This window comes from Lissotriton helveticus, chromosome 1_1, assembly GCF_964261635.1.
Source record: "Lissotriton helveticus chromosome 1_1, aLisHel1.1, whole genome shotgun sequence".
NCBI classification, from domain to species: Eukaryota; Metazoa; Chordata; class Amphibia; order Caudata; family Salamandridae; genus Lissotriton; species Lissotriton helveticus.
This window is the reverse complement of record NC_136057.1, coordinates 1,376,378,734-1,376,390,865: the sequence shown is the minus strand read 5'-3', so window position 1 is coordinate 1,376,390,865 and position 12,132 is coordinate 1,376,378,734. Positions and strand designations below refer to the sequence as shown.

At 51.1% G+C, this 12,132-nt stretch overlaps 1 protein-coding gene across 1 annotated transcript in view; it reads left to right on the top strand.

Moving 5' to 3' along the window:
• The window catches only part of LOC144824916 (thiosulfate sulfurtransferase-like), a 62,249-nt gene extending 59,098 nt beyond the window's left edge, over positions 1 to 3,151 (top strand). The window contains exon 3 of the mRNA XM_078683881.1: positions 1,306 to 3,151. The gene's annotated coding sequence lies outside the window, so the exon portion shown is untranslated. The remainder of the gene's footprint in view (positions 1 to 1,305) is intronic.
• Positions 3,152 to 12,132: the final 8,981 nt, after the last annotated feature.

Sequence of the window (12,132 nt, the reverse complement as noted above, 5' to 3'; positions counted from 1 at the left end):
CTCCCTTTTCCGATTAAGATCCTGGAGAAGTGGGTGACCCGCTCTCTCTCTGGCTTCCTGGAGAACATCGGGTGGTTCGATGAGGCCCAGTTTGGCTTCCGCCCTGGACATGGGACGGAGTCCGCGCTGGTGACCGTGTTGGATAATCTTCGTTCGCGTGTCGACAGTGGTCGGGCAGCCTTCTTAGTGCTGCTCGACATGTCGGCCGCGTTCGACACGGTCTGCCATCGGACCCTGGTAAGGAGGCTGGAGGAATGCGGGGTCACTGAGGGAGCTAGAGATTGGCTGATATCCTACCTTGGTGGCAGGCAGCAGCTGGTCTCACTTCCGCCATTCAGCTCTGAGCCAAGGAGTATAGGACAGGGGGTTCCACAGGGCTCGGCCATCAGCCCTATATTGTTCAACTTATACCTCCGCCCTTTAGTCCAGCTAATAAAATCTTTTGGCGTCTCGGCATTTAATTATGCCGATGACACCCAGCTGGTCTTTTCACTGGAAGGGCATAAGGCGGTCTCGCTGGATACTTTCCATCGCTGCATGGCAGCCACAGCGGACTGGCTACGAGCTAACTCCCTGCAATTCAATAACTCGAAGACGGAGGTGCTCCACTGTTCCACTGACCGGATTCCGCGGGCACTTCCTGAGAACTTTTGGCCCAGCACTTTCCTCGAACCAGTGCTGGCATCGGATTCAGCCCGTAACTTGGGGGTTATGTTTGGCCCTAGTTTACAACTTGATATACACGTCAATAAAACTACTGCAACGTGTTTGATGCTGTTACGCATGCTACGCAAAGTTCTGCCTCTTCTCCCCGCCCAAGCCAGACCAGAAGTAGTCCGTGGGACCATACTAAGTCGTCTTGACTATTGCAACGGACTTCTTCTGGAGGCTCCAAAAAATTTGATAGGGAAGTTACAGCGGGTGCAGAACATGGCCGCTAAGCTGGCCCTCTCTCGTCCTAGGTCCAGTTCTTCCACTCTCGCTCTACGAGATCTGCACTGGCTCCCGGTAGGTCTGCGGGTACAGTTTAAAGCGGCATGTTTGGTGTTTAAGGCTGTACACCTTTTGGGCCCGCCCCTCTGCAAAACATGTTTGCGTGGTACGCGGCTCCACGGCTTCTGCGGTCTTCATCCGCTCACCTTTTGGTGGTTCCAAGGTTTCAAAGAGTGAGGATGGGTGGCCGCTCTTTTAGTGTGGCAGCAGCCAAATTCTGGAACTCCCTCCCACTCTCTTTGAGGAGTCACAAGGACTATTTTCCGTTTAGGAAGGCTTTAAAAACTCACTTATTCCCAAAAAATGCTTGAGCGGTTATAGTGGCTAAGGTGCATGGTTCCGGATTAAAGCGCCAGGATGCCCTTTGGGTGACAGGTCAGCGCTCTATAAATATATTAAATAAATAAATAAATAGGCATAAGGCACAGTTCCTACCCCTAAAAGAGGATAATATAGCCTTGGTCACAGAAGAATACATGATCAGTTTCTCTGGTTAAATAGAGTAGATGTACTCATATTGTTAGGGGTGACTTCAACTAGATAAACTAAGGAAGCACTGCGTGCAAGGAATAGTAATATTCCCCCAAAAAGAACTAGGAGACCAAAAACTGCTACCTGGACCGGTCTACCAATCAGAGAACCCGCGTATAATGGTGAAGACCTGCCGGCCCATCAGTAAGGGGAAAATATAAATACCTGCAGTCCACCACGCTACATCCTCAAGGAGAGGCGTGCAGGTGGGCGTTCCTGGGCGTGGCCCAGGAGAGCCGAGGTGCCACGTTTCGGAGATTAGCGAGGCACTTGACAACGGGAAGAGGTAATAATAACCTCGGAAAACCATGTAGTCACATGAAAAAAAGTTGTCTTATTGTTAAATATTGAACTGAACAAATTGAATGTATCTATAATATATACAGAATGTAATATCCTGTTTATTACTTTTGATGTGCAGGGAATGGACCATGCATGACTTATGATAGGTGAAGCCTTGAGTGAGTGATGATGCTTTCCCCTCCCTCAACAATGGTGATATATATTGGATATTATACCATGTGCATTTTCTGTATATGGCTTATTACATGATATGTTTTAATCTGTTCTTCTATAACAAAATGAAATGTAGTTAGCAAAAACCTGCATGTAAGAGTTTAAATTGGTGCATATGGTTAAATCTCACTGAAGAAACCTCTTGAATATTAGGAGAGTTGTTTTCCTGTGTAGAGTAAATGTTCAATGCAGTCTGAGAGGCAATAAAACGTGTGTTTCTCCGTTTCCTACACATGGTAATATACACGAATTTGACACTTGCACTGCCATAGCATAAATATATGTATGACATGGCACTTTAGAGAAACTGTACAATTAAACACAAATACACTAATTACTACAGTCCAAAGGGCAACTTCAAATTTATTACCACAGTACAGCAATTTTGACATTAGAAAGAGAGACCATAAAAATACGAAAGTTTGGAACTTATGGTTAGCGCTGCAATGCACAACTCACACAACAGCTGTGCAACCATAACTCACAAACCAAATGCAGTTCGTATGACCCACCCCTTAATGTAACAGAAGCAATTAGAAATGTTGTAAATGATCATTGAAGTACCATAAGATATCACAGTAACACTATCGCAATCTCCAGAGTGGTGGCTCCTTGAGCTCGGTAAATCTCCAGCTCCTATGACTGTGTTTAAGAATCTGAGTTTCCGTCTAGACCAGAATCTCACTACGAGTGATCAGGTTGTGGCCGCTTCTGGTTCCTGCTTCCATATGTTGAGCCTTCTGCTCAGAGTTTTTTGTCTTCTTCTGCTCTCTGTGCATAAAATACTTGTTCAGGTGCAGGTGATCAGTCGCTTGGACTATTGTAATGCTCTTCTGATTGCGGCAAGTGATTCCTCATTAAACTGACTTCAGGTGGTACAGAATACAGCTACTTAATTTTCCCCTACTGTTGCAATGAATATAATACATTTAAGAGTAAGGCTATTTTTTGGAGATGTTAGTCTGAAAGAGGTATTTTATGGGTACATTATGTTATGTTATGTTTGATAATGAGTTGCTCCCTTATGCTGAATTGCAAGATAGTATAATTTACAAAAATCCTTTCAATGGCAGCTTTGAAGACATTAAAATCAATTCTATCTAACTCTTAACAATGTGCACTTGTGTCAATGTTACCTAGGACTTTGAAAAGTGTTATTTTATGTGACTTTAACTTACTCCTAAAGCTTCTGTAATATTTTTGTTATTGAATGGTGCTAAGGTTGGTGATGTTAAGTGTAAAATAGAGGTGGAATGGAAAAAATTCTTTAAAAATCTCCTTCACCTTTAATATGGAATACAATACAGACAAATCTTTTGTCTAGCTTGGGTGCCTCCAATATTACACAGCCTCTACATTTTCTTTATAATAGAGCATTTCTTACTCTTGTTTCCGTTAACACAGTTAAGACTCCAATACCAAATTTATGTTGGTCATGTTTATTTTCTCCAAGTGCTTTTGCATCTTTGAATGTAGTCTAGTTCAGGATTTTTGAAAAACTATTTGGGACTTTGACGATTTTACACATTTATGCAAAGGGAAATATGAAAGGTAATACAAATTAAACCAATCCTACAAAACAACCAACATCCCCCCCTCCCTCCCACCCCCAGTGCGCCGTCTCCTTATTCCGGAACAGTATATCACTGACCCAAACTGCCGTAGACCTACACTGGAACTCATTGTCCCCCATACCACCTCCCGCCGAGGACCCGCAAGCCACTCAGGAGAAAAGCGTAAGGTATGAGAGAGGCCAACAGGCTACCCCGGGTCACGGCCCCGGCCCCCTTGCGGCAGCTCTAGCTCCAGACCCCGATAACCTGCCCACCGCCTCCAGATTTTGAAATGTTTCCGGCGGCACCCTCTAGCTTCAAAGATGGGGATTTCAAGACCCATACAGAAGTCCAGCCCATTTTTCCAAGTTGAAACGGAAGGGGCAACCACCGCCTTCCAGGATCTAGCTATATCCCTCTTCGCTAAAGTAAAACCGAGGAGCATGAGACGTCTCTTATAAATATTGCCCCCGATCCCTTCCATCACATGAAGGAGGACAAGCTTTAGTGAACTAGGGAGCTCCCACCTCAATACTTCAGAGAGACAAGCCAAAGCCCCCCTCTAGAATCTAGCGCTATGCAGTGCCATATAGTGTGTAACAGGGTCCCCTCCTAGTGCCCACACCGGGGGAGCTACCAGGCCCGCCCTCCAGAGCCTAACCCTGGTACAGTAGACATGTGGAGGTATTTGAACTGAATCAACCGCAGGCTCATTGCAATGGCCGCCCCTCGTGGGGAAGCCAAGGCTTCCGTCCAGTCCTCTTCCTCCATCTGACCCACATCTCCCTCCCAGGCCACCCTCAAACACTGCAATGAGGGGGAACAGTGCATGGCCAGGGAAAGATACATTTTAGAGCTCTTATAGTCTAGAAGATCCCCCATAAATATATTAGCCTCTATTGGGCTGAACTCCGGCAGTGAGTCCAGACCCTCCAAGCTAAGGGAAATAGCATGCCTAAATTGCTAATATTTAAAGAATTGCATCTTTGGCATCTGACAATCCTTCTGGATATCTTGAAAGGATTTTAAAATTATGCCCCGCATAACGTCCCCCAGAGTAGCTATCCCAGTGCTGTCCCAGTCTCGAAACCCAGGGAGGCTCAGCAACTGTGGAAAGCGGCCATTGTGCCATAATGAAGTCTCCCGAGCCAATCTGCTCCACCAATCCATCCTCTGCAATACCTGCCTCCAAAGCTGAAAAACAATCCAAGTGGCAGATGGAAGGGGGCGCCTCAGCTGGGCCGAAGAAAGAAGAGCATGGAGCGACTAATTGCCAATGCAACGTAGCTCCACGGCATATGCCGGGTCCGCCCTATCCCCATACCACCACTTGTTTAAGACAAGTAGATGCGATGCTACATAATAAGACCAAATATCGGAGGTGGCCAGCCCCCCGCAATATGTGGATAGAAAACACGTTTGGATTGCCACCCTCACCGCGCCTCCATCCCAAAGAAACTGTCCCAGGACAGGATTCACCTGCCTGAACCACCGTGGGGGAATCGGGTAGGGATAATTCTGTAATTGATACAAAAGTCGCGGGAGTGCTACCTACTTGAAAATGGCCGACCGGATGTAGATGTTCAATGGCATGTGGGACCATGTGCTAATATCCTCATGCATACGCTCCCATACCGGTGCAAGGTTCCGTTCCCATGCCGTAGTGGGGGAGTCGGACAAGTACACCCCCAAATATCATGCCCCCATACACCACCTGTACCGACGATGCCCAAGAACCGAGCTCGCCCGACCTCCCAATACCCATGGGGTGGACTTCCAAGGGTTCATATAAAGACCCGAAGTCTCAAAAAATCTGCATGATGAGCAACAAGGGCGGCCCCGTTCGGTCTAGGTTGGTAAGGACAAACAAAACATCATCTGCATACAGGGCGATGCGATCAGAGAGTCCGCATGCCCATTCAAAACCGCAGACCTGAGCGTCCATCCTCATCCATGCTGCCAAGGGTTCCATTGTTAGAGCAAAAAGATACGGGGACGGTGGACACACCTGTCTGGTGCCCTGTCCAATGGAGAATGCAGAGGAGATGAAGCCCTCGACTCGCACAGAAGCCATCAAATCATTGTATAACAGGTTCAGTTAGGATAAGAAATGTGGTCCAAGATTCAGCTGCCGCAGGAGTGGGAATATATAGACCCAACTCAAGGAATTGAACGCCCTGTCCATATCTGCCAACAAGAGCGCTGCCCGTTCCCCCAATCCCTGGACCGTTGCAATAGCCATGTGTGCCCGCCTAATATTGTGACGGTTTGCACGTTGGGGCATGAACCCAGCCTGGTCTGGATGTACAAGTAAAGCTATATGGGGGCAGAGGGGATTCGCCAATGCCTTAGCTAATATCTTGGCCTCCACATTCAGGAGGGAGATAGGGCAGTACGATGCGTGGTGTTCCTGCGGTCTACCGGGCTTATGGAAGACCACTATTTCTGCATGTCTCCAATCACTGAGCAGACACCCTGGTCCCTGGCCTCTTCCACCACCTTGCAGTAGTGGGGCCCCAGCTGCTGAAAGTATTTTTTTAAAATTCGCTTGGAAAGCCATTAGGGCCTGGTGCCTTGCCCTCGTTCAGATCTCCCAGGGCCGGACTCAATTCCTCTTCTGTAAGTGGGCCTTCCAGTTCTTCCCTGACATCATCTGGCAGCGCCCTCGGCGGGAGATCGGCCAAGAAACGATCAATGACTTCCGGTGAGTGGCATTCCGTGGGGGCATATAACTGAGCATAATACTCTGCAAAACTACGGGCGATAGCCAATGCGCCAGACGAAGGGAGCCCATCTAACCCCAAAACGCCCGGGAGGGCCTGGGGGCTCTCCCTGGCCGCGCGTCTCCAACTCAGGAATAGTAGCTTCCGCATGGACCAGGGCCTCCCTATGCAATCGTCAGGCAGCAGCACAAAATGAAATGTCCACCCCCGAATGGTGGGCTTCAAGGCCTCCCAGAGAGTCCCCGCCCCTGAGACCAAACACAAATTAATAGCCAAATATTGCTCAATGGCACTCCCCCCTTATTTCCTTATATTCCTCCTTCTGGAGGTTCCAGATGGATAGACGCCATCGGAATGGCCCACAGGCCCCCCCAGCTCGTATAGTGAGTGTCACTGGCGAGTGGTCCGAAAATCCCCGCGGGAGAATATCTGCCTCCACCACCCTGCTGACAATGACTCTAGGAATAAACAAATAATCTAGGCGGGAAAAAGAACCTTGGACTGCCAAGAGATATGTATAACCCAGCGCAGAACCATGCATCCTGTGCCAGGGGTCAACCCAATCAGGATTAATCACTAAGGAGTATAATTTAGTAGGGTGGCGGGACTCAGATAAACCCCCCGACCTCCTTCTGTCCCTGGCCACATCCTTCACGTCGTTCCAGTCCCCCCAACAACCGCCAGGCCCTAAGCTTTTCAGCCAGCCCCCTGGAAAGAGGCAGAGGGGCACAGACACTCCCCAGGACCAAAATGTCACCACCCACCATGTCCTGCACAAACATATACCTGCCCTGAATATCCCCCCAGGTCTTGACATGTGTATATGCAATTCTACGGTGTATGCAAAATAGCAACCCCTCTGGAAACCCTCACGAACCCGGAATGAAAGATCTGTGTAAACCCAAAGCACTGGAAACTTACAGCCTGATTCATGAAGCGAAATTGCGCCTGCAATGGCTGCGAAAATGCAATTGCGGGTGCAAAACACGGAATCGGCATTCAAGTACAAAATAGCGAATTCGCAAACACAGAATAGCGATTAAAATAGCGATTACGCTATAATAGTCGCAGAGTCCCGGTAGTCGCGCATTAGCGATACGGAAATAGCGACCAACCACGGAATCTGCGAAATGAATAGCGAAACGCAATTTATTCTCAATCGGCATTCATGAAAAATATACAATAGCGGAAAACCCCAAAATCGCAATTTTGCGCGGCGCAAATTAAGGACAACTCAAAGCAGGTGGTAACCATAAAAGCCATGATTAAGTAAAATTTGAAAAACAGTTGGCCAATCACCAACAGGTCCAGGGCTGACCAATCACACATAAGGACATTCAGCAGCAGCATTAGGCGTTCCACAATGCCAGGAATGTACATGGTGGTGAGGCGGCGAAGGCTACAGCGAGCAGCACGGAGGAGACGCATGAGGCAGGAAAGGATTTACCGGCAGCGGGTCACCTTGCTGGGCCAAACCAGAGAACAGATTTATGCCAAATACAGGCTGAATGGGGAAATGATCACCTGGCTGATACAAGAACTTGACCCCCTCATGCAGCACCCAACAAGGCGAAACAATTCTGTGCCTACACATGTGCAGGTATTGTGCAGCCTGCACCTCCTGGCCTCCGGCAGTTTCCAGGGCATAGTAGCGGCTGCTGGGGGGATATCCCAGCCCACCATGTCACGCTGCCTCCACACTTTCGTTGACGCCATGCTCACCCAGCTCCACCGCCACATCACATTTCCCACGAGCCAACAGGAATTGGACCTGACAAAACTACAATTTTACAATGTAGCCCATTTTCCCCATGTCCTCGGCTGCATCGACTGTACCCACGTCGCCATCTGCCCACCAGCTGCCACGGAGTATATGTACCGCAACCGGAAGTCCTACCACTCCCTCAACATACAGATGGTCTGCAATGCCAAGACCATCATCACTGACATTGTCGCACAGTACCCAGGGAGTACCCATGATTCCTTTATCTTCAGGCACAGTGGACTCCACACACGACTGCTCAGAGGAGAGTTTGGGGAAGGACACCTACTTGGTAAGTACACTTTGTTGACAACGTCACATTGCAATGAAGTCACTGCGCTGCACAGGCAATCAACATCTGCTTCTCTCATTCAGGTGACAGTGGCTACGCCCTACGGGAATACCTCCTGACCCCTTACCTCAACCCTGCCACACCTCAGCAACGGCGCTACAATGTTGCGCACATCCGGACAAGGAACTGTATAGAAAGGACATTTGGCCTGCTCAAGAGCAGGTTCCGTATACTGCACAAGACAGGTGGGGCCATGTATTACAGTCCTGCTGCGTGCTGCCGCATTGTGGCTGTCTGTGCAATGCTCCATAACATTGCAACCAAGCGCCGGATACCTGTTGACATCTCAGGCAGTGAATCTGAAGGGGACGACCGGCCACCAGCACATGTGCACCATGCACGCGGGGAGAACCCAGCTGAAGGCCACAGACGTCGCAACCACATCACAGTGAACAATTTCTAGCCCACCCTCTTCCCCCACCCCACATATCACAATTGCATGCAAAATGTAATGATTACACAAGGCTAATGTGTGCAGCAAAATAAATATATTTGTTTCATTCACAAGAAAAAGGTAATCAGTCCAACTATTTACAAATAACAGTATTCCTTCATACTGCAGTGTGCATGTACATGGCAGGCTTAGCGTCAGCCTGTGCCAGTGTTATGCAGACAGTGTCAATGGCGCCTCCTGCGCGTAATGCCCAAGCGCCTCTGAGGCTCTTCCTCTTCCTGGGCACCTGTACCAGGCGTTGCCCTGGTGCTGCGCCTAGGTGGCGGGACCAGTGTGGCCGATTGGCTGCTCACGCTGGAGGCACCCTCACTGGCATCGTCGCCCCCTACAGTGGCCGGTAGCGCAGGTGTGTGTAGTGCCGTTACCGCGGTGGTTAGGTGCTCCAGGACCCTGGTGATGTCCTCACAGCACTGCACTAGTTGGTGCTGCTGTGTGAGAGAGCGCCGCGACAACTGGGTGGTGGCATTTGCTGCCACATAATTCGACCTGCTATAGGCGGACAGCCGGCTCATCAGCTGGTGGTGGCGCCGGCTCGCTACACTGCGGTGCTTGATCAGCGCAGCAGTGTTCTCCTCCATGGCTGCAGTCATGCGGCCCATGGCCGCCGTCATGCGGTCTCCAACTCCCGCCACATTGCGCCCAATTTTGTGCAGCTGGAGCTGGATGGCACCTTGCTGCTGTGACTGGCACTGGTGGATCCGGAGCATGCGTCTCTCTACGCTCATACAGGCATAGCGATGTCCATTGCCCCTCCTGCTGATTGGCCGCTGTGTTGCCGCTGTCGCAGGCCCAGATCTCGTAGCACCAGCTGCAGGTGGTGTTGCAGCAGGCGTTGCTGGTGCGGCAGGGACTGGGGGCACATTAGTGGGGTGCCTGGCTCTGGCTGCGGGTGGGACGGCAGATCCAGATGCAGCAACGGTGGGGGGCCTGGCCTTGGCTGCGGGTGGGACGGCAGATCCAGATGCAGCAACGGTGGGGGGCCTGGCCTTGGCTGCGGGTGGGACGGCAGATCCAGATGCAGCAACGGTGGGGGGCCTGGCCTTGGCTGCGGGTGGGATGGCAGGAGCAGAGGCCACAACGGTGGGGGGCCTGGCCTTGGCTGCGGGTGGGATGGCAGATGCAGGGGCCACAACGGTGGGGGGCCTGGCTGCTGGTGTTGTTGCAGCGGCAGGGGCTGGTGCCTGGGTTTCTGGTTGTGAATCCTCCTCCTGGGCCTCCTCATCTATCTGCAGCCTCTCGCTGTCACTGCTTTCTGCGCCACCTGTGAGGGTAAGTGGATACTCATTAGTTGCATGTGACTGGCAGACGTGCTGATGTTACATGCATGCTGGGTGACATTCCCTGGATGGCTGTGGATTTGCGTACATTGGGACCTGTCTGGCTGCATTGGGGTACTACTACATTGTGGACATACTACATCTCCCACAATGCTTCAGGGCATTCCCTGATGCGCAACAAAGGCATGACTAAGGGCCAATGAGTGAGCCTATTTGGTCAGGGACGGTCATAGGGGACAGGGTCGCAGTCGCATGCCACTTACCTTGGGTGTCTTGGGTGGGGCGGGAGGAGTCCAGAGGGGTGACGCCAACGCACGCCTCCCTCTCAAGGGTGTTCTCGACCTGGTCCTCCAAGGGTGTGTTGGGTGGGACTGTCGGTCCGCCACCTCCAGTGCCCGATGCCTCTCCAAGGCGCTCCGCCACCCTCTCCTTGGCACGACCTCGGAGGTCATACCAGCGCTTCTTAAGCTCCTCCAATGACCTATCGGCCACACCCACCGAGTTCACGCTGGAGGCTATTCCCAGCCAGATCCTCCGCTTGTCTTGCTCTGGGACCTTTCTGGAGTTGATCCCGAAGAGCCTGTCATGGTTGGCCACCACCCCTTCAATTAGGTTCTCGAGCTCCTGCTCTGAGAACTTCAGCTTTCGCTTTCGTCCTGCGCTGTTGCTGGGGACAGGGACAGGTTCCTCAGACATGGCAGCAGATATGTCGCTATTACAGGCAGTTGTGAAGTCGCTATCGCTGGTTTAGCGTCTGCTTTCCGACTTGCTCCCTCGGAGGTTTGCCTCACTGTGGTGTTTGGGGGTGGGAACTGCCTGCTTCCTGGTTGTGATGTCATCACTGTGCTCGGAAAGCGACTTCCCGTTTTCCCGATCGCGCGAGAATGCGAGTCGCATTCCCGATCGCACGGGATTGCGAGTCGCATTCCCGATCGCACGGGATTGCGAGTCGCATTCCCGATCGCACGGGATTGCGAGTCGCAATCCCGACGCAGGTAGCCGGGAATAGCGATTTTTCTGCGTTTTTAGTTGGTCGCTAACGGATTTAGCGCCCGCGTGCGAGTCGCTATTTTTTCCCCGAAAAGTACATGAATGCCGTTTTGCGTTTCCTCAATAGCGAGTCGCTATTATTCGCTATTAGGGACACGCAAAACGGCCCGTACATGAATCAGGCTGATAATGCCTTAGCCCCATGAGGTGGGTCTCCTGCAATAACAACACATCTCCACGGGAGCGCTTGACCAACCTCAGGATAGTCCCCTGTTTGATCTTGTCGAGTGCCCCTCTAACATTCCAACTAAGGACTCTAATAAGGCCAGAGGCCTCCCGTATGTTAACCGACATTCCTACGTCGTGCGGGTCCTATAAGTACCACAGCAGTATCAAAAATCTTACTCATAACATAGCAGAATCCGGAACACTGGTAGACAGCGCAGCAACCCCACAACCCCCCCCCAAAAAAAACCCAACAACACCCACCCACCCTGTACCTCCAAAAACAGTGAAGTACGTGTCGCGGCAGGCTGACCCCAACTGGAGGTCCCACCCTTCACCCGCCAATGGATCCCCAATACACAGCCCATTGTCTACTGGCCTCCTCTCCTTCCATGGAGCCCCACGGAGAAACCGGACATTACTCACGCTTCTCCAGTCTATAAGGAACATTCACATTTGGGAAAGTACTTGGCCATCCTAGGTTCAGTCCGCTGTAGCACGTGGCAAAGAAACGGACCCCCCTCGAGCCACTGCACCTGCAGACTGTGAGCGACGCCTGGACTTTGAGCGCCTTCCCCCTCTCCCCCTCGGCCTATGCTGATTCCGGGCAGGCCCACCCAAAGAGGAGTCGGATTCCCTTCCTGGGGGAAAGTGAGGACGCAGCCGCACCGTTTCATCTGTCCAGTGGAACACCTACTCAGGTGTATCAAAGAAGTGGGTGCGGGATTGATACACCACCCGCAGCCAGGCAGGATA